Source organism: Pinus tabuliformis, chromosome 6 (genome assembly GCF_031772625.1).
Source record: "Pinus tabuliformis cultivar Carrire ecotype Pingquan chromosome 6, CPIR1, whole genome shotgun sequence".
NCBI lineage: Eukaryota > Viridiplantae > Streptophyta > Pinopsida > Pinales > Pinaceae > Pinus > Pinus tabuliformis.
The window spans coordinates 562831263-562855572 of NC_142292.1; positions in this window are offsets into that span (position 1 = coordinate 562831263).

Here is a 24310-nt window from a genome sequence, read left to right on the forward strand (position 1 = left end):
TCATAATGCCAACACCTGTAGCTTCGATGCTGCTTTACTTATTTAGTAAAATATTGCCAAGACTTTAATTTATTGAAAGTTGTAGAGTTTACAATTTATGACGTTTCAAGGTCTAATTTTTAAAAGTCTAATTCTTTAAGGGGTGCTAGCTCAATGGAAGAGCACCCGCTTTACAAGCAGAAGGTTGGTGGTTCGATCCTATCATGCCCTGACATCCATATGGAATGGCGATGATCAATTTTTGGTGACGAAGGATCTTTTGACCATCACCAATGAGCTTTGGTGACATTTTTCGACCCTCACCAAAATATGAAATGGTGATGGTCAATGAATGCCACCATATATACACATCAATTGTGACAACCCTCAGAGGTCCATAATCATAAATTGTTGTTGTTGATATGAAATGGTGATGGTCATTATCTGTAATTATAACCATTATTCATGACAGACCTTGAATGTTACCACAACACCTATAATTCTGGCAATGTGGCTTTTGGTGATGGTCAACGAACATCACCATATATATTCACCAATAGTGACGGCCATAAAATACCCATCACAATAAATCATTGTTGTTCATATGAAATGGTGATGGTCATTATTTGCCATTATAATCAATATTCGTGACAGATCTTGAATGTCACCATAACAAATATTTTTGACGACGCCACCTTTGTTGACATTTAGTTTTTGGTGACCAAGGCTATGGTCCATCACCATTGTTCATATGAAATGGTGACAGTCGCTATCGATCATTATAAATAATTATTGGTGACAAACTTTGAATGTCACTACAACACTCATACTTTTGGCGATGCCACCTTTGGTGACGTTCATTTTTTGGTGATGGAGGCTATGTTCTATCACCATTGCTCATATGAAATGGTGATGGTCGCTATCCATCATTATAAATCATTATTGGTGATGGACTTTGAATGTCACCACAACAGCTATACTTTTGGTGATGCCACCCTTTGGTGATGTTCAGTTTTTTGTGATGAAGGCTCTTTTGACCATCACCAATGAGCTTATGGTGACATTTTTCACCCCTCACCAATGGCCTTTTTCTTGTAGTGCAAGGTCTAGAATGTTCACCAAACATTATGTCTATAGCCCACTAGAAACAAATACCATGTTTATATATGTAAACATATATTATGAGCAGGCTTGGTGGACAAGGTCAAACACTGATATATATATATATATATATATATATATATATATATATATATATAGAGAGAGAGAGAGAGAGAGAGAGAGAGAGAGAGAGAGAGAAGACTAACCACAACCATACATTGAAGGAAATAACAAAATAGAGAGTTTGGATTAAGCTATCATAAGAATATATTTTTATATATATATACCCTTCATCCATAGGCTTAGGTAAGGATGATACCAAGCCAATAACATAGTAATTCCATCATCTCGAAAATGAAAAAAAACGACAATCCATAATACATAGAGATCTATGAGCTAAATTGAAAGTTATATTTTGAGTCTCAAAGAAATAGTTAAAAACAAATAAAATTAAAATGACATATTAAAAATAAAAACTAAGTAAATTAAGATTGTATTTTAAATTATTTTTTATTATTATTAATTATAAAAAAGAATTAATATTTAAGTTAAACTTATATACATTTTAAAAAACATCGACATGAAGATTTAGCCTTACTTTACTAAGGATATCTTTTATCTCTAAATTAGATTTGTTTCAATACCATGGGTTATTAAAACCACATGCCCAAAAAACCATAAATCACTTCAAATGACTTGGAATAATTAAGAAATATAGAATTCTCTAGATTATTCTACTATTACAGATTTGTTGTGATCAGTTAGATTAGATTCTTTTATTAAAGATTATGTTCAATTCCTTAACATATTTCCAATTTTATTTATGTGTGAATCATCTGGTGAATGATACGGAAGTGTCCTGTGTAGGCACTCTTCAAGTTGACATAGGGTCACCTTAAGAGTCGTAAGGCTAGAGGTGAGGATTATGTGACTGTCATGATGTTGGAGCGAGTGAATGTACTGGTGTGGTTGTTGGGCTTGTGTGAGAGAGCTTGAGTGTAGAAGTTGTTGCATGTGAAGGATTGAGGCCTATTCTGCCAAGCTCAACTACAATTTTTGAGTTGCGGTTTGATCTGTCCCTCCTTACCCTATAGCCGATCGTGAGATAACATAGGCTACATGGTTTGCAGTTTAGTCTTCAGACGTTTAATTTCTAAATTATAGTTAGCATAGTCTATTTTGTTAAATTGTGAAGGAAAAAGATGGGGATTAATCATGTGTTAGGGTTGTTTCATTTCTGGTCGTAGCTTCTATTAAAGGGAGAAAACATGGACCTATGAGTGTGAGTTCTTAGAGGTGAAGGAGTCTCGATTAGTGTAGCTACAAATATGTTGCCTCTATTGTTATGGTAGAAAAAAATCCATTGTTGGAGGTCTGAAATATCTCTGGGGTCTTGGATAGACCTGATGAGATCTACAGTCGTTAGTGCTGGAAAATGAATCCAAAGAGTGCAGTGCTAGATCTAAGTCTAGGTCTCCATTGGAGATGGTCTGATTTGTCAGTTCAGAGTGAGTTCATGAGCAAAGGTTTTTCATGTTGGAGTGGGTGGTGTTGAGTCAATCGAGCAAGATCAGAGGAGGCTATGATCTATTGAGTCTACGATATGTGTACCATAAACAATACATGTGTGAAGTATAAGCAACTTATTGGAGTGGCTATATGTGAGACTGTGACTAGTGTGTGTGATAGAGGCATTGACTATGTGAAAAAGAGGGTCATTTGAATAGTGACGCTTGGTGAAGCTTGTCACTACATGTGGAAGTGTGGATTTATGCAAGTGCCCATAGATTGGTTGACTCGGGTGTGAAGACTGGTTAAAGGAGGTCGATTTAGACGTGGAGATAGATCAGGTTCTTCCTCTGAGAATAGATCCCTTTATCATAAAGGACCTGCTTTCAAGTAGGAAAGTTTGCTGGTGGGTATATTATCAAGTGCTACAATTGGAGAGGCAGATTAGAGTGGTAGAAGGTAGTGGTAAACAGGGGTCTCGTTCTCTACCAGGTTTAATCTCTACTAGTGCTACAATGTAATGTGATAAATGTGAACTTTGATGGTGGATGAGTCAAATATTTGACTTAATTTGAGATTAACACATGTTATGTATGTTGGAAGGTGCATTGTTGGCATTCGACATCGAAGGACATATTCAGTTGAAGAGCTGAGTCTTGATGTTTTTGCTGACCACTGAGTGTTTGTTCCTCTCTGTAGAAATAGATGATCAACAAGTTTGTGAAAGCATCAAGGATTTGTGAGTAGTGGGCATTTTTGAAGTCATTATAGAGAGGAGTAGGCTTGTGTATTGACTGAGAATGTTGAGCAGTAGTAGCATTGTGGCTAAAAGTCCTGGGGCATTTGTGAGATTGAGTAGTGGAGTCTTTGTGAAGTCAACAATAGGAGAGTCGATCTATAGATCTATATGTGGAGAGTCATTTCCAACCTATAACTGTTGTTTTGAATCCTGCATGACTTGAAGATGTGACCGTTGTGCATGGGAAGCTGATATGATCACTGAGAACCGATTTGATTATTGTGCGTGGGAAGCCAATATGATCACTGAAATATGATCTTATCTCTATGTGTGGAGATTCAATTTGATAGTTGATGTGAACGTGTGAATGGAGATCGTTGGCTGAATTGGAGATTGAGCTAGAGCATCTAACATGGTGTGGCTACCTACACATGGAAATATGAGTTGCATTAAGGAATCCATGCAAAGAGGAATATATTCCTACAAACTTGTGCATGGGAGCCAAAGAAATATTGAAGAGGAAACTATTATTCATGGGTTCGTCCTGAGACTAGTGTAGTGAGCAGGAGCATTGTGTGTGTTGTGTAGCGACAACCTGTGTTGTGGGAGTGCCATTAATAACTACATTTTGTGGATCTATTTGATGCTCGAATGGTATAATGTTGGAGCTTAGTGTGGCAGCATTAATCACCCCAGGTTGTTCATTTTCAACTTGGAGATGGCATATTAGAGGAGACATTGCTAAGATTGTTGTTCGATTGATTAAACAATTGTGCCTATTTTTTATTTGATTTTACTATGTGTTCCCGGAAGAAGTTTGATGAATTCATTTTGGAAGATTCAATTGGTGGTCGCCACTTGAGTTTGTTGCAGTAGAGGAGAGTTTAGAGGTCACCGAATTTGGTTTGGTGGAGAATTGAGTGATGCGTCAACAAAGGAAACTGAAACAGTCTCAAAGAAGACTGAAACATACAAGTAGAGAGCATCAAGATACAAATGCAAAAAGCATACAAGTAGAGAGCATCAAGAGACAAATGCAAAAAGCATATAAGTAGAGAGCATCAAGAGACAAATGCAATATATTTTTCAGTTGAATTTGGTGAAGAGTTTCAGGTTGACCCTGATGGACCTATAGCTGATCAATTTAAGGATCATAATGCATATCTAGATCAACGCAATGAAGAATTTGATGAAATAAATGAAATATTAAAAGGGTTAATGTCAGATATACCCTATTTCTCATGTGTAAATTATGAAATGTGGGCAACTGAAATGAAAACAATACTATGGAAGATAGATTTATTGAATGATGTTGAAGAGGATTTTTCAAACCACCATAAAAGTAGAGATGCATCTGCATTACATCTTATAACATCTGCATTAGATGAAAACATATTATTCGGTATACTAAATGAATATTTTAGAAATGAAGTATAGTTTGAATGAGGCTGAAGATGACGAAACTATTATTCTTGAAAATGATGATTGTGCTTTCAGTCTCATAATTTATTATGAAATGAAAGATGGAAAGATTGAAGCTGTAATGATGGATGATGAATGTGTGGTTGTAGTTAACATTGAAACATATGCCGATGAAGAAGCAACCATTGATGTAGAATCATAATTTTCTTATGAGGAAAGCCTCTCTAATGTAGAGATCCGTGAAGTCAAATTTGATGAGAATTATGTATCTCATGATGAGTGGTTCAATCTGATGCATGAAAAGCAGCTTATTGATGATTTTTTGTTTGGTGAGAAGAGATTTCTACCTCCGTACACAAATAAAATGTAGGACAACATGTTTGCAACAACACAATTGATTAAAGAGGTGGAAGACATGAAACAACCAACTATGTCAGCAAATAAAGATGACAAAAGTAAATCATTCTTAAAAGAGAAGGATGAAAAGAATGAGTATGGTTCTCTTTATGAATCTAACATTGTTTTTAAGTTTATAGATATTGGCAACTAGGAAGAAGCAATAAAACTTGAAGAAATTGTAAAGATCAAGGATAAGTATAAGTCCCAAGAACCTACAATAATGTTGAATACAAATAATGTTAGCCCACAATCAAGATCAAGAAAGATGAGATCAAGAATTCAAGTGTTCCACATTTGGTGCAGAAAACTTAAAAAGGAGGAGAAACTCCACCACTATCTTATGGAAAGAAAGGTGAAGATGAAACTTCACCAGCAAGTGAACAAGCATGGACCCTTTAGCAAGAATGAAAAAATAAAAGCTCGGTTATCAAGTTGTTTTTATGTATTTGTGTAAGCCTAGTTGAGACTGAGACCAACATGCATGTTATTCATGTTATGCTTTGATCCATTTCTCGATTAAGGGGGGAAATTGGAATAATGGAGAAATATAGAATTCTCCATATTATTTTATTATTAGAGATTTTTTGTGATTTGTTGTTATTAGTTAGATTGGATCCTGTTATGAAGGAATTATGGAAGTGTCATGTGCAGACACTCTTCAAGTTGAGCTATGGTCACCGAGATGCTCAATTCCTCTATATTCTTGTTCATATAACATTTTTTATTTAATCAATTTAATTAAAAAAGAAAAAATAGCATAATTACTTTGGAGATAAATCTCAACCTTTGATTTATGTATACTACTAAGAATATTCTAGAATATTCCATAGAGGTTAAATGCATATCATCCATGTTATAATTATTGATAATCAAGTTAAAGTTTTAAAAGCTTTATTTCAAAATAGACATTCTATTTAGCCTCCACGGAATATTTTAGATATATTTTTAGTAATGATCATAGGCTAAAAGTTAATATCTATCTCAAATGTAGTTATATTATTTCAACATATTTAATCAAATTGATTATTTGCAAAAAGTAGCATATGAGTTATAGTTTTGGGCATGTGGTATTGATAACCCAAGCTATTGTAACAAAGCATATTTACAAATGAAGAATCTACATGATTAAAAATATAAATCCCCTTCAAAATGTGTTACATTACCCTTTTAAATGTATATGTGTTTAACTCATATTTTTTTTAGTATATATATATATATATATATATATATATATATATATATATATATCTGTGTGTGTGTTTTTTTTTTTTGAATCTTAACAATGTAAAATGTATTATAAAGTAAATATTTTGATGTTTAACATGAATTGATACCTATCAAAACTTTAAATTTATATAGTTATAACAATATATTCAAAATTATTATTTTTTTTTTTCCCTTGGAAAAAGTCGTACTTTTCATTAGTATAGAGAAAATTACATTTCGAGGATCCAAAGCATATGCGGTACAAAAGGCATAGCATGTCTGGTATAAGTTAACAGTGATAAAAGATACTCCACACAAGGAGCAACAACTTTTCAAAAAACCAAAAAATAGAGTCTCTTCGGAGAGAGAGTATAGTTCATCTTAGTTCTGTTGACATAATAACATAAAATAAAACTGAATATTTACATATATTCAAATTTTTCTACCTGGCTCATGTTGAGCCAACCAGTTATGAAGTGAGGTCTATGAATAGTCTATGATAATGCTGGTAGATAACACCATCCTTCTCCTCATGAATCATCAAAGTTCCATCATGCCTGTGCACTGCCTCCTTGGATAGGAGATCGGCAACTGAGTTACAATCCCTGAAAATATGATGACAGACAAAAGTATCAAATATGAAGATGAGCCTGTGGATTTCATCCAAGATATGTCTCATTGTGTATGCATTACATTTGTTGTTTTATTTATCCAATTTTATACTAATTTTGAGTCCCCAAAAAGTTGTAGGTTCCTACACTATTTTTCCAATGCAAATTGAATGAAGAATTTGGCCGATATGAGCTCTACAAAATTATTAGTACCCCTTTCTAGGCCCATTTGTATTTTAAAGAAATTGTAGTCTGATATATGAAGTATGGCTCCCCCCCACAGCCTATCTCCTAGCCCGATCCATCAAAGTATGCCCACGGTATAGAGGTATTTATAGCTTCAGGTCTGATATTCTTGTTGTGCGGATGGGTGGTCTCTTCAGGGATGAGATGATAGTCTGCAAGTATCCTTGACACAATAGAGGGCTAGTGGGGAGCCTTCTATTGGAATATAATACGATTCCTAGCTATCCAAATAGCCTAGAATGTAAGTAATGGTATGTTCCTCTCCTTTCATAAGGTGGCACTCCACTAGTTGTTCCAAGCTTCTTGTATATTCGCACCCTACCACTGACATAGTGAGGGGAGCGATGTATGAATGTTATTCCAAAGCTCCTGTGTGATAGATCATTCCAGGAAACGATGGGTATTTTCTTCACAAAAATTCCTATAAAGATGACACCAGAATGGTCCTTGATAAGATCTCTTCATCAGATTGGCACCAGTCACGATTTTATTGAATAATATTGACCACATTAGCAGCCTAGTTCTGGGAGCTGCTTTAAGTTTCCATGGAAAGTTCCACCAAGGCTAAATGATTTGTGGTTTATGTGGTACCATTAATGCCATATATCCTTCCTTAGGTGAATATGAACCATGTTTAGCTTGTGCCCATATGAGTTCATCATCACCTTCTATAATCCTGATGTGGGCCTTCCTCAGTGCATATCTATAGTCATGCTAATATTGCTGCCAGTGCAGTGGAATATTTAAAGTATTCCTCGATTTCCAAGCCTGTTAGCGATATGAAATATATGGGTGATGCCTTGTTCAGCAAGGTGTATTTTCAACTCATGGGGTATCTTGTGTGCATTGCCATAGCTAGCCCATGGATCTTCCCCAATGCGAACTAATGATCGAGATCGAATTCTCTAGGTCATACCATTGTAAATGAGGCTCATCGCATTTATAATCGCCTTCCAAATGATAGATATGTTTGAGGTGTTCCCCTGTGCTTGTTTGATCCAATCAAGTGTGTTGGAAGGGGCAATATATTTGGAGACTGCTACCTCATCAGTTGCCATCCTAGCTTTGCCGCCAATGCTTTGGAGAAGATATCCAGTCTTTTAATCACCCATCCTCCCCACTTCTTAGGCAAAGCAAGGGTCTCCCATTTGGCCCATGCAAATATTCTCCTAGGTTGTTTCCCCTTCCATAAGAACCGACAACAAATATTTTGTAATCTAGCAAGAATCCCTCTAGGAATCCAATCCAATGTCATCCAATATACTGGTGTTGCTTCCAATACAGCATTAATCAAGATCAGTCTGCTAGCTCTTGACAAATATTGTGGTACCATATATTGAGTCATTTTTCTACCTTGGTGATAAGCCAGGTCCAATCATCAATTTTGTATCCATGAGGCTTAAGTCGATAACCAAGGCACTTCAGGGCATCTTCCAAGGAAAGGAAAGTAAATGGAAATCTCTGAAGCGCATATTGTATTTCATGTTGTGAGCATCCTGTAGCTGTGATGGTGAATATATTCGAAATTATATATACATATATATGTGTGTGTGTTAATTTTTATATAGTTATACTAATATATTCAAAATATATATATATATATATATATATATATATATATATATTCACAATATTCTAATTATATAACTAAAATTAATATAAATTTTTATGATTTTTTTTAATCTTTACAATATGAGATGTATAATAAAATAAGTGTTTTAATGTTTTGGATGAATTGATACCTATCATATCATATTATTAAATTTATATAATTATACTAATATAATCAAAATTAAAATTATATATAGAGCAAACAACAAAATTAATAAAAAATTAACATTTTTATTTTTATTTTGATAATATTAAATTAAAGTAAATGTATTATAAAATAAATGTTTTTGATATTTACCAGAAATTGATGTCTATCGCATCATTAAATTAAATTTATATAGTTATCATGATATATTCAAAATTAACCATTAATATATTTAAAACTAAAATAATACTTAAATATATACTCAGTAACAAAATTAATGGAATACCAAAGAACTGAAGTTAGCGAAGAATTCTGGACATGCCAAAATTGAACCTTTCAAAAAGTCATTAAGATTATATAAAAAAAAGGCACAAATATCCAAGATTAATCCTGTTGCAAACAGGATATTCAAAAGGTTCTGCACAAATATCCAGCTTGTGAAATGCCCAATATAAAAGCATGATACAATATATTCAACAGGATTTGCACAAATATACAAATCTAGAAAAAGTTCCCAAAAAAATATGTTGGAAAAATATATAAATACCACCATTGAATGTATCTCTACTAACGTGCAACGAAGTACGCAGGCAATTGCAGTGATGAAATGAAATTAGAGCTTACAACACAGGAAAGAAAAGTAGGCATGAGGAATCTATATACGATGTTTAATGCGCATAGGTAATATAATATGATGTTTCATGCGCCTACTAATCATGGCTTTCTTCTGTCGCCCACCGAAAGGAAGCATTCATCCCCACAACATTAATTACTTCTTCTCCACTTTTCTCAATAATCGGCTTTTCTCTGAGGCCTCGTCTTCCAACCATTCAAAGACAGCGTACTCTTTTAGCAGAATATTGCTAATTATACTCTCAAAAGAAGGCCACGCATTCGGCACCTGGCACTTTGCATCCTCCTGCTCCCAAATACCGGCTTGCAGCCACGGTGGGTCCTTCTGCTAATAGGATCAACTATTATATTCCCAGCTAAACGGAAAAAATCTTCCCAACCATCGCTGCATGATATCTTCACTAGGTTTATCTAACGGTGGAGATATATTCTCAATCACTCGAGGAGAAGGTTGGATTTACGACGATAGGATTTGATTGGAGTGTCAATATATTCTCTAAAAACTTTAGTAAGTGTTTTTTTTTGTTTTTATGGGTATATGCTGCAATGGTTCGTATATGACAGGAATTCTAATGGATGTACTCGATTACCTCTGATTGATATTAAACATCATAACCTCTGATTGACATGAATCTGAATCTCGTGATATTGCCAAATATATGAGGATGCCATGAATGAATGAATACGACATTACGTTTCCTGCAGCTTCATATGGAGTAGGGCGGGCATTACGTATGTGGCATTTCATTAATCATATGATTCGAGGTTTCACTGTGAATTTATTTTGTATTTACAAACGATTCTAGGTTTTGGAGTTTTGAGTTTTACGTGAATATTGTTAAAATTATAAATTGGAATTATATGATTCTTAAAATTTAGATGATTTTGGTGTTTTTCATAATGTTGTTATAACATTTTAAATAACAAAAAATCATATTTTGATTCATAATTATATCACTGAAATTCAGTCATAAAAATTAAAATTTGTAATTTAATCTAAATTTACATATCAATAAATTGGAAATGAGGAAGAAAATAAGTCGAAGATTCTGACCACTTTAATGTACCATGTAAAAGCCCCAAATCATATATATATATATATATATATATATATATATATATATATATCATTTGGAAAATATCTCAAAATTATAAATTGAAATTATAATTCGTAGAATTTAAATGATTTTGGTGTTTTTCATAGTGTTGCTAAAACATTTTAAATAACAAAAAAATCATATTTTGATTCACAATTATATCACTGAAATTCAGGCATAAAAATTTGAAATGTAATCCAAATTTACATATCAATAAATTGGAAATGAGGAAGAAAATAAGACGAAGTTTCTGACCACTTTAATGTACCATGTAAAAAGCCCCAGATCAATAATAAACCCTACACTATATATATATCATTTGGAAAATACGTTTATATTTTATACCAGGAATAAACATGTTTTGTTTTACTTAGAAAAAACTTTTATATTCTATATAAGAAATAAACATGTTTTATTCATTATTAATAAAATTGAATTTGACGAGAAACATTCCATTCATTCTTTCTAACCACTTTAAATAAATCTAATTGATAACCATAGACAATAAAGTAATAAACCCAATTATTTTCATCAGATGATCACATCTTACTTGCCTGAACAACCATTTAAACAAATAAAAAATAATCTTCAAATCCTTCCATATTGCTCATTCCTTATTATGATTTCCTCTTTCATATTGTGATTTCTTGTTTAGCCGAATATTTAACTGAATTGATTATGATTTCTCCCCTATAAGGTTGCAGAGATACTGTGGAATTGAGATATTGCCCTATATATGTATATACGGTGACCAGGAAATAGGCGTCGATGGACAATAGCTTCAGTAGTATGCTAGGGGGAAGACTCAATTGCTTGAGCCCTTTGGGATGTGGGTATAATTATTAATAAGAACGCGGATATCCCCATCTGCTTGTCACACCCAACTATGGCCCACCCCAATTTATAACTCAATTTCTGTAGGTGGCACTAGTTTATGTTTATTGGCAATCTTTTCGTTTCGAATTTTCTCTGTAGAAGAGAAATTTCGTTGACCAACCTTTTATTTGTTCTTTAGCTATTAATAGATAGGTGCATCGCCATGGCTAGAGGATGTTATTAGCAAAGCTATAAAAATACAAATACAAATATATAAGGGCTATTAAAAGAAAGCTGCATAACTTCCTACTTCCAAGTGTATTTACAGTGAATGTGCTCATAGTAATGGAAGCCACAAATCATTTTTTAATAATTTTTTCCGGTAAGTATGGAACCAATTAATTAATTATATTATATATATATATATATATATATATATATCTTAATGGTAGAAAAATATTTTTTTTAAGTATGCAAAGCATTAAATTCCTTTTTATATGTATAGTAATGATAGAAAAATATTTATTTGATAAATTTAGTTTTTTTACAAAGTTATTTGAAAAACTTATAGTGGTTCTAGTGAATTGTCAATGGGTCTATTGCTATACTCCTCCCACTAAGTAATATGAAAATTTGTTGGGTACACTACTCTGTTATGAATGCAATGTAAGTAGTTGTTTATGAATGCAATGAAGGTAGTTGTTTTAGAGTTTTGAAGTGTGAAGGTCATAGATATGTTATGAAGGTGGTGGCTAGAGATTTATTTTAGAGATTAAATAATGTTTGTCGTTGTAAACTAACAAATTATAAAATTATAATTACAATTAAAAATTTTGGGTAACCAAAACAAAAACAAATAAATATTACAATTTAGAAGCTTTTTTATGGTATGAAAAATGAAAACGTAGGTTAATTAAGGATTTTAATGTAAAAAAATATGTTAGAAAAAATGAAATCTACAATCATATTTCGATTTTACCTTCTAATAATACTTGATCTAGTCCACCCACAATCGAGCTAGGGTTTGAGTGCACTCCAGGACCTCCCTTCACGTCTCTGGATCAGGGCTTCGGTGCCCTACGAGCCATGGCGGATCCACAACAGCATCCTAGCACTCGTTCCTTCAAGGATATGGTCTCTAGTTGGTCGCCAAACCAAGCTTCATTCTTCACAAAGTTTGCCTCTAGCTCCGCTTTTTGTACGACAATAGGAGGAAAATCTAACAAAGAAGAAACCACACATCCACAACAAAACCAGCTGCCAAAGGGGAACAAAGACAGAGTGAAAAGGATAACCAAGGATAGTCGGGAAGAAAAAGGCAAAGAAGACTCTGCCTTCCCTGCTAACGTCAATCCTTCAAAATCTCAGGAGCAGCTACTGGATCAGGGGAAAAACATTAAGAATAACTGCAACCCCAAAGCCAAGAAAATCCTAGAACTGGAAATCCAAGACCTCGAGGTAGCTGAATATAGAGAATACATGCAGGAACAGATAGTTATATGCAAGTTTATGGGCATTTGGACAACTGAAAAAGCCCTAAACTAGTGGATTCAAAGAAAATGGATACCCAAAGGGGAGATCAGTTACCCGTTGGGCTCCAAAGGATTTTTCACATTCATCTTTGACCTCCTAAAAGACACAGACAAAATATTTGAAGGAGGACCCTATTTCTGCAATTCAATCGGTTTATACATGAGATTCCTGGAAGGAGAACTTCACACTGGAAAAAAGAGGATTTTACTAGGGTTCCAGTTTGGGTACACCTCTACTCCTTACCAACTGATTATTAGGCTCCTTCAATCTTAAAAGGAATAGGAGACCAACTGGGGGAGTACATCAAAATGTCTAAAGGCACGAGAATGGGTCACTATGTTTCCTACACCTGAATTTGCGTATATATTGACGTCTTTGGTGCCCTGCCAGAAGCAATAAAATTAATCTTCAGGGGAAAACTTTGGCTGCAAATTATAGACTATGAACATATTCCCTTCCGATGCAGAAAGTGTCATCAGCATGGGAATCTCTTCTGAGACTTCCTAATGAATAAAACTCCTCAAATGAAAGAGCAAGAAAGTAAATGACAAGATAGCGAAGGATTTACTAAATTCATCTCCAGGAACAAGAACAACAGGAAAAAGGTTATCCCCAAGAAGAACCTATTTGAAGAAGCATATCAGAACCAGTTCAATGTTCTCAATAGTACCCAAGAACAAATGGATCTTAACGAACTGATAGCACATGAGGTAGGAGTGGAAGAAATGAACCCAGTATACAACGAACATGATTGGAAGGATATAGGTAATACCAACAAAGGAAAGGAGAATGCGCAAGAGGATATAGAATGGAGGAAACACTAGACGAAAATGCTATAGAGGAAGCTCTGCAGGGGTAGACCTTGCAACAATTGTAGAGGAATGGAAACAACAAGGAATAAATGCCATATTAGAACAACAGTTACAAAAAATCAAAGGAGCTTATCTCCTCCAGGAAGAATTAAAACTCAAAGCTCACCATCCAGTACAAGAAAGCACATTTTCAAAGGGAATATTAGCCAACATTCCAGTAGAAGGACTTAATCTCATAGGTTCAAGCAGAAAGTGAGGTCGAAATACTACTAGTTATCTCCTTCAAGAACTGAGCGCCAAGTTAATCAATGAAGGAAAGGTTAAGGTTCTAGCTCTATACCTATCTCCATGTCAATTAATTGCATCTCTTAGAATATAAGGGGACTTAACAATCGTGGGAAGAAACACATCTTAAAAAACAGAATCATGTTTGATCATCGTGGCATTCTACTAATTCAAGAAATAGAATTTGATTCGACTCACCCCCCCACTTCTTCTCAACTCGTGCTTCAAGCCATACAGCTCCTTGGCCAACATAGCTATAGGTACGGCAGGGGGCATAGTGACATTTTGGAAAAACTCTAAATTCGACCTCATTTCCTCTGTAGCCACTCATCTTTCCATGATAGTGATCCTGAGAATCATAGGCACCAACGAGACCATTAGCATAACTAATATTTATTCCCCACACAAGGTGATAAACCATATCAAAATGCTCCAAAACATCTCCAATCTCCTTGACACTCTTCACGACCCTCTCAAAATCATAGCTGGTGATTTTAATATGATAACTAACTTGTCTGAGAAGAAAGGAGGTATCTAGAAATTAGATAAGGACTCTGAGGCTTTCCTCACCACCATTGAAAACCTAAACCTCATTGACATTCCCACTAGCAATGGCCTATTCACGCGGAATAATAGAACAGGAGGAGACAATCAAATATCCTCTCGTTTAGACTACTTCCTTCTATCCGAGGCAACTTATCTTACCTCCTGGGAAACGGAGGCGAGAATCCTACCCCAAGCAGGCTTTGATCACTGGCCTATCTCTCTCAAGATTCAAATTTCCATTGGTCTGAAAAATAAGCCTTTTAGATTTGAGGCCTTCTGGTTGGATCACGAGGACTTCATGGAAAAAATGAAACAATGGTGGAATTCCAATCCCATCAGAACTAGAAACAAAATGTATACATTCCAACAGAAGTAAAAACATATCAAAGAGGAAATCAAAAAATGGAACAGAGAAACATTTGGCAACATCATCACAGATAAAGAAAACTTGGAACACCAACTGGAACTTCCCCAACAAAACATAATTGAAGAACGGATAACGGAGAACAATAAGCAAGAGGAACAACGACTACAATAAATCTAGGAGGAAAGAGGCATTCAAGAAAAAAAGTTGTGGCAATAAAAATCTAGAATAAATTGGCCGAAATGTGGGGAAAGGAACACGACCTTTTTCCATAAAACAATGATACAACACAGGAGGAACAACAGATTTTTTTCCTTTGAAGAACCAAGATGGTCATCTCATTCACTCTCAAGAGGATCTGGAAACAGAGCTCAACCACTCTTTCAGCTCTCTTCTCAAAGAGCCAAGGAATGACTGGGATCATGACATAAAAAGGTTCACCAAGAATATCCCCAAAATCCTCAAAGAGGACCATAACAAAATGCTCCTAAGAAAAAGTCTCCCTCCAGGAAGTGGAAGATGTGGTCATGGGAATTCCCAATGGAAAAGCTCTAGGTCTGGATGGTTTCACCAATGATTTCTACAAATCTTGCTGGCCTATCATAAATTAAGAAGTACATGCCCCAATTGAGGAATATCGAATTCAAAATTTTTTCCCCAAAACCCTTAACCCTATTTTCCTAACTCTGATTCCCAAGGGAACTTTTGCAGACTCCCTCAACAAATTTAGGCCCATAGCCCTTTTGTCATATACAAAATAATCTCCAAATTTCTCAAGAATCGAATTAAATTCATCCTCCCTCTCCTCATCTCCCACCAACAGTCTGGCTATATGGAAGGAAGGAAAATCATGGATAGTATCATCCTCTCTCATGAGCTTATCCACTCTTTAAAATCCAAAAAAAACATGGTATGATGATTCAGCTAGATATGTCCAAAGCCTTTGATAAAATTAGCTGGAACTATATGAGACAGGTCCTGGATGTGTTTGGGTTCTATTATCACTCCAAAATTTCCCTAGGGTTGTCATTTTGTGTTTAAAGAAACAATAGAGGTAACAACAAACCTACTTTTGAGATGAGGATCTAGCCTTCCTAATGCTCAGAGAGGGATCTCTCTTAATAATTCAACTTTGTTGAATTAATTGATTTTAGGCTAGTTATTTAAGCTTGATTGGGTTTTGATTTGATTTGGTGGTGGAATCACTGATTTACATGGATAGATGAATGTCCTTTTACCATTGAGCTGTGGAGTCAAAATTTCAAGAATAAAGGTGTGAATCAAGTTCTGAAGGAAGTGTCCACAGGGCAAGGTCACTGAAAAAATTCAGATCTTTTAGGCTAAAGGGTGAAGTGGTTTTCAATCAGGATCAAGGAGCAGTTAAGGATTCCTCAAACCAGATAATGAAGGAAATGAAAGAGGTCAATCGAAACTAGGGAGAAATGAAGAATTCCTACTCTAGATATCAGAATAAAACATCAAAATGGATAATTGTTTAAGACAGAGTGTACTTAAAAAAAAATTGCAATAATATCCCAGTTATTACATCCAAATTTTGAAAACATGTAAGTATGTGAAATACTTAAGAAAATAACAATTTAACAAATGAAAGATACTTCACTGAAGTGGCCCAACACATGAATCCTGTAATCCAATGCTTTTTTTACTCAGTCCAATCTGCTAACTTGAAAATGTTACAATAAACTCTTAGGTTTCAGATCAATACAACCATAGAGAGGTTCAGCAATCCACCCTTAATACTTCGAATTGTGAAGTATTTATAAAAAAACTATTACAAAATATACTGAAAATGATTTAGGAATTATTCAAGGAAAATGAAATATCTTCATGAAAGAAGATAGAGACAACTATCTAACTAATGCAAAATGTCCCTGTTTATTTGGCTTTGTTGTTTGCTTTCACTGATATTTTGTTGCTTTATCTCTTTTGTTGTTACTCTACATTGATTGTCCCTTTACTCTGCAATTGACTTTCAAACTCTCTCTTTCATCTGATACTCTTTGACTTAACTAATCTGTTACTCTTTTTTGTTTTACCTTGAATGCTCTTGACTGCACTGTTTTCACTATTTTACCTTTCATTTTCACAGTAAATCATTCAACTTTTCCCAAGTCTCTGCATCTGGTAATTTTATCTTTACCATTCTTCTGAAGATTTCATCAGCCTCTGTGTATTTGGCAAATGTAGGTTTGTTGATAAAGATATATTTTACCTCATGCTGGAGGTAAGAGAGGTTCTCAAAATTCTAATAGAGCACTTTTCCTATTGGAATTCCTTTCATGGTTGAATTGTTTGCTTGTTCCTTTGCCACTTCTCTAATTTTCTTATCATAGTCTTCATGCATCATCAACCTGTAATTAATGCCCAATGGATTAGGCAGACCTTTCTGCCTCAAAATATCAAATTTGACCATAAATCTAGTTATTGCAAGCTCCATGTTTTGACACTTGTCTTCAAGCTGTGTCATCAAATTCCTTTTGGTGATTACTTTCTTTACTTCTAGAATTGCTTAAGTCCTGTCACTTATGCCAATCTCTTCCAATTCTTGTTTGTTCTCGAAATTAAGAAACTTAATGATTTCATTGGCCTCCTCTAGTTTGATACCAAGTTCTTCCTTAACTTTTTGAATAGCTTCAGTTGCTTCTTTGAATAAATCCTTCTGCTGAAAGATGACTTGGATGGATGGCCAAATATCATTAATAGAGTTAATGATATTGGCCCACAACTATTTCTTTGCTTGGGCAAGTGGTTCTTTCAATGCCAATTCTTTCTCTAACTTATTTATTCTCTCTGTCAATCTATTTGAATTCTGTGTTGAATCCTTATGCATGATTTGAACTAGCTTCTTTTCATTCTCTAGACTTTTTATTTGATCTTTAAGTCTATTTATTTCATTTGTTTGGATGGACATATCCTACATAACTTTGATTAGTTTACCTGCTTCATCACTGGGATGAGTTGCTGCTGTAGATGATTTTGTAACTGATGTAGTTGTTGATGTAGTGGGAAGTGTTGTAGCTACTGGAACTGCTGAAGTAGAAGGAACTGTTGTAGTAACTGTAGGAATAGTAGTGATAGTAACTGCTTCCATGCTGGCCTTTTTCTCCTGTACTAACTTATCCATCTCATTTTCCATTTCTGTTAATTGAGCAGTTAACTGAAGAATGAGGTTCATCATCTCATCCTTTTGGTTTTGATTCTCTAGAACTTCCTTGGTCTGTGGATGTTTAGTAGGAGGCAATTTAAGTTGTTTCTTCAATGCAGCAATGTCTGCATTCTTTTTCTTAATGAGTTCTTCTGCACCTTTGACATTCTTTGGATCATATCCCATTTCAATAACCAAATATTCAAGGGATTTAATTATGTTATCTTTAGCCTGTGAGGATGCTTTTTCTAGTTTCAACTGTACTTTTACATTTTCCAAAGAATTGTGAAGCTTTTGGGCACTCATAGCTTTGTCGGTCATAGTAACTTGATTGGACTGTATTACACTTCATAAATACAATGTACTTTTCATCTTAGTGCATCGGACACTCAATTTTCCTTCCCCTTAAGGTGCTTCATGTCAAAGTAAAATTCGCCCAAGAATGCAGTCCATCTTGCTTGCTGAGCATTTAAACTAGATTGATTAAAGAAATTTGTAAGGCTGTGATGATCGGTTAATAACAGAAATTTATTTCCTAGGAGGTAGTGTCACCACATTTTGAGTGCATGTACTACTGCGGTCAACTCCAAATCATACGCAAAGTACCGTTGCTCATAATCCTTTAGTTTGCATGATTCATAGGCTATGACCTTCCCTTATTGTGTTAATACACCACCAACATCCTCCTTACTTTCATTTGTGCATACCACAAATGATTTTTCCAGATGTGCTATCTTTTGCACCGGTGTAGTAGTAAGTAATTTCTTTAACTGCTCAAAACTTTGTTGACATTCCATTGTCTAGTGGACGGCACACCCCTTTTTCTATAGTCAGGTCATAGGAAAAGATATTTTTGAAAAGCCTTTAATGAATCGGTGGTAATAACCCGCCAGTCCCAAAAAGGATCTAATGTCAGAAAAGTTTTCTTGAGTGGTCCGTTCCATAATAGCTTTTATCTTTTCTGGATCCACCGCTATTCCCTCAGCTGATATAACATGGCCCAGGTACTGAATATGAATTTTGTAAAAGTCGCACTTGCTATACTTTGCATACAGCTGGCTGTCTCAAAAAATATGCGATACTATTCTCAAGTGCTTCTCATGTTCCTCCTGATTTTTTGAATAAATTAGTATATCGTCAATAAAAATCAATATTAATTTATCTAGAAATGGCTAAAAAATGTCGTGCATCAAGCGCATGAAAGTGGTTGGAGCATTGGTAAGGCCAAAAGGCAGTACCACAAACTCGTACTGGTCGTAACGAGTTCAGAATGCAGTTTTGCAAATGTATTCATCCTTTATTCTGATCTGGTGGTAACTGGACCTTAAGTCAATTTTCAAGAATACGCTAGCCCCCTGTACTTGATCAAATAAATCGCCAATACGGGGCAAAGGGTACTTATTTTTGACAGTCAGTTTATTTAGCTGATTATAATAAATGCATAGTCTTAAGGTTCTGTCCTTATTTCGTACAAACAAGACAGGGGCTCCCCAAGGAGATACACTAGGGCGAATGTACCCTTTATCCAAAAGTTCCTAAAGTTGCATTTTGAGTTCTGTTAACTCAGGGATTCTCATGCGGTAAGGAGCTTTCGAAACAGGAGTTGCTCTAGGTATTAATTCAATGGTAAAATCAATATCACACCTAGGTGACAATCCAGGGATGGATTCAGGGAACACATCCACGAAATCCCAAATTACAGGAATATTCTCCAATGAAGTCATCTTGTTTTGGTTATTGGCGTATCCTACTTGGATAGCATAAATCTGGCATCCCTTTCTAATGCATCTTCCTAGCTCGTTAGCAGTAATATGATGTAACTTAATGTTTTTCTTGATCCCTTGAATTTCCTTTCTCTGCCCCAACTCTGTGAGGTAGCTTATAGATTTCTCTTTACAATCAACTCGGGGCCAGCACCCTTCCAATGAGTCCATCCCTATTAGTACATCATATAAACCTAAGGGGAGTATATTCAGATCAACATGGATGGGTTGTCCTGAAACTGTTATAAGGCAGTTTTCTGTTTTTACAGATACCCTTCTCCTTGTTCCCGTGGCTAGCTAAACTAGCCAAAATTTCTTAATTTTACTGCTTTGCAGCTGACATTTCTCTACCACTTTAGGACTAATGTAGCTTAGGTTAGCACCCGGATCAAATAAAACAAAAATAGGTTGATCAGATATCATACCTTCAAATTCGATCATGGTGGGCTAGTATTTTGCTTGATGATCATCTAGAGAAGCGTTAACTTTGGGCATGCTTCTTGCTACGTCTCCAACTGTGGAGGCCTCTTGCATATTTGAAAGTTGTTATGTTCTAGCCCTGTGTGGACAATTTTTGTAGTAATGGGATTCTCCACATCCCCAACATTGTAGAGGTTGTTTTGGTTGCTCATCATTTATAGGTTTATTCAATTCCTTTGACTGTATATTCTCGGTGTAGGTTGTAACTTTTTCCTGGTTCCTTGGAAATTTATTGAACATTCTTTGTTGTATATTCTTTCCATTAGCGTTCCTTATCTATCTGCTTGGGGGTAAATTCCTTCCTTTTCTACTTATGGCCCCTTTGGACCCTTCATTCTTCTATCTCATTTTCTAGTAACATATGCGGCCTTTTCAAGCCGCATCATCCATTGTCCTTGGATAATCGAATTTTAATTTTCCTTCATAAAATTAGGGAGACTACTGATAAATCGTTGAATCTTGGCTTTGTCTTCTTCCATATATGGAATGTATCATAATAGAGAAGTGAATCGCTTCACGTATTCATCCATGGTTAAGGTTCGCAACCTTAGTTCATGGAATTCCTTTACCTTTTCATCATAGTACAACCCCATTAGATACTTATCCTTGAACTGTTTCTGAAATTCCTACCACGTAACTTGTTCCTCATCAATTTTTCTCACAGTTTTGATTTCCTCCCACCAAAGGGTGGCCTTACCCCTTAATTGATAAACTCCTAGTCGTGATTTAAGTTTTTCAGTGTAGTTATAAATCTGAAAGTACTTAATCATGTCGATTAACCAAGCTTCGACTGCTTCTTCAGATTCTCCGTCAAAGAGTGACGTTGAATCTTTTTAAATTTTCCTTGTAATTCCTCTTTCTGTTTCTTGGCTTTATGCTGGTCAGAAACGTTATTCGAATGTCCTTTCTCGTCTTCTCTGTGCCCATCAAATGATTTTGCATTATCTTCACCATGGTGGCCTGTTGGAGTCCTTTCCCTATCCTCTGTGTTGGGATCTATTCCCCATTGATTTTGTCAGTTGGACAAACTTTTGAGGATTCTTTCTTGTTCCCACCTTAGTCATTCATTGTCTGTCCTTAGGTTTGTCATCTCCACATGTAATTGTTGAAATATTTCCAGTAGAGCAGCATTGCCTTGGCGAGACTCCTCTCCCATCTATATCCATATGTTTGGGTTGGTCCCTTCATACGTTTCTTCTAGTTGGTTCAATGTCCTGGAACTCCTCTACATTTTTGTCCTCTTGGGTGTAGACCTCTGTCTCTGTGTTCACATTCACACTTGCTCAGTTAGTATTACAGATTTATATATATATATATATATATATATATATATATATATATTGAGGCCATAAGTCTCAGTGTGCGAACATGTCGCTCTAATACCACTTGTAACAAACTAAAACCTTAATACCCACAACTAGTTATTTATATAAAGAAATAAAATGAAATTTTTATTTATTTATTATTTATCATTACACTTTATAACATTTCCTAAGCACTTTGGGTTAGTTGGTAGTGTAAGCACCAATCCCCAGGAGTACAACCACCCCGTCTGCAATAACTCTTCCCTCGCTGGCACACCTTGGATAACACCTCTCCATTAAGGTGGAGAGAACCTTGAGGCTTCCCACTGGCACTGCAGTCCTTCATTAAATGTCGATGAGACTGGTTTTTAGAAAAATCTTGAATCCCGACACCTAGCCTCATCTCCACCGTTGGATCAGAGGAGATCTATGGTCTCTATGGCTTGGAACGTAGACTGGCAGGTTAACGCAACTCTCAAGGAGGTCAGGAGTCATTTGGTTATGTAGAGATGGTTGAACTTCAGCTCTGCAACAGAAGGTGACCTAGATGGTGGTATGGTGGGATGGCACAACTTCCCTGTCCAATTCACCTCTACAGGCTCACAGGTATAGCATAGAAATGCCACTAACCCCAAATCTCACATGACAATTGAATCTTTACTTATTTGATATAAATATTTCTCTTTGAATCACTCTACTTGGCTCATGTACAGGTAGAAATGTCGATAGTAGGACTCTGGCTCTGGAGGAATGCATTTTGGGTTCGTCCTATAAACTAAAGGTAATGGTGATCTAACCAGAGTGATTTCATACAAGGCTTTTCCCTTAGAAGTGGTTTTGACAGTATTGTCTATTTTAGGTGCACTTTGGCTCCTGTTGGTTGGCAATTCCTCTTTCAAGTAAGCTCGCTTTCTATACCATCACTTCTCAGTTAATACTCTTTCGATTTGTTTTCTTGGCTTACTCTAAAGCGTTAAAATGTCTGCAAGTACATTCTGTTGCAATATATATGAATATACATACCTGGAAGTATGTTTCGGAGTGAGACCACATTCTTACAATAGTTACTACCTTGATTTCAAGTTGGTTCCCCTCTGTCTTGCTCGACGAATGGGTTCCAGGCAAAAATCTCCATTTAGATGAACGAATGTTTGTTTTTCCTTGTCTTAATGTCTTAAGGTTTCTCGCCAGCCGAAGTGCTACGGATTTTCATTAGATATAGAGTTTTTTGGTTATTGTAAAACAAAAATAATGGGCGATGGATGTGCCCATTCTTTAGCCTGACTACTCTTTTGTATTTTCATTATGGGGTTGCATACATATAATTTAACTAAGCGTTTATATAACATTGTTGTCATTATGCACTTTCAATTTTGCTCTGTTTCTTTTCTTTTCATGAAGGCTCATCGTGAGGGTTTTCCCTAACTTTGTGTTGGTTGCCTGTAAACATTCATTTGGCACATGGTTATTTAGTGTTGGATAGTTATAATTGAGTTTTTATTATTATCTATGTTTTCTCCATTAGAGTTCAGGGTTGTCAACCTCTGTTTTGATGGGATAAGCTTAGCTTGGGTAATGTATAGCTCTAGCCAGAGCTCCATTAATACTTGAAATGGATAATGTTGAATATCATCTTTTGAATTAGATTTCCATAGCTTGACATTCTTAGTATGTTTTTCCTTATAAAGATGGTTAAAGAAGTACTTGTTAATTCCCATGGATTGACCGAATATGGGTTTTGGTTCAATAACAAAGTAGGCTATTAAATTTTTAGTGCGACAGTTTATAATTAGAAAATAATAGGAATAGTTGCTCTTCTACTGTAATCTCTCCTTTTACTTAAGGTATAGAATAGCTGATGCATTTTGTTTCAGTGAATGAAAATTAAATATTGTCATTACCTTTTTCTTTTTATGCAATGATGTTTGTAACTATTCGACAGTACTAAAAATGTAACTAAAGATAGTATGCCTACTATTATCATTCACAGAGTCTTACTAGTAATTCATTAGCATGTTAACTTGTTCATTACATAAAATAAAGAAAATAATATTTTTCCTACTGATAATTATTAAACATAGAAACACTACTTATATGTTTCCCTTCTTTGCTTGTAAACATGCACATGTTTCCCCTACTTGGAAGGTCTCACCACCCAGCCATGGATCTAGAAATTACGTCTAGAACCCCCCCCTGAGCTCTTCCAACTCCTGAGAGTGGCTAAAACAGTTTGGTACCCCTGGCATCAAGACTATCATTTTCTTTTGAAGGAAAAGATGGGCAACTTCTTGTAACTGTTTTAGGAGTTATTTAACTGATTCTTGAGTTCTTTTACGAACTGATCAAACTATTTTAATTAATAATTAACAAATAATGTTTTGGCTTTAGAGCCTAATTCTTTTAACAATCAATGCTAAAACAAAATAAAATTGACAATAATAAATAAAACTTAGTAATAAGTAAATGCTGTTACATCCTTGAGTGTTACAATAAGGGGGCAAGCTTTCACTCCTGTCATATGCCTATGGGTCTTGGACCGTTAA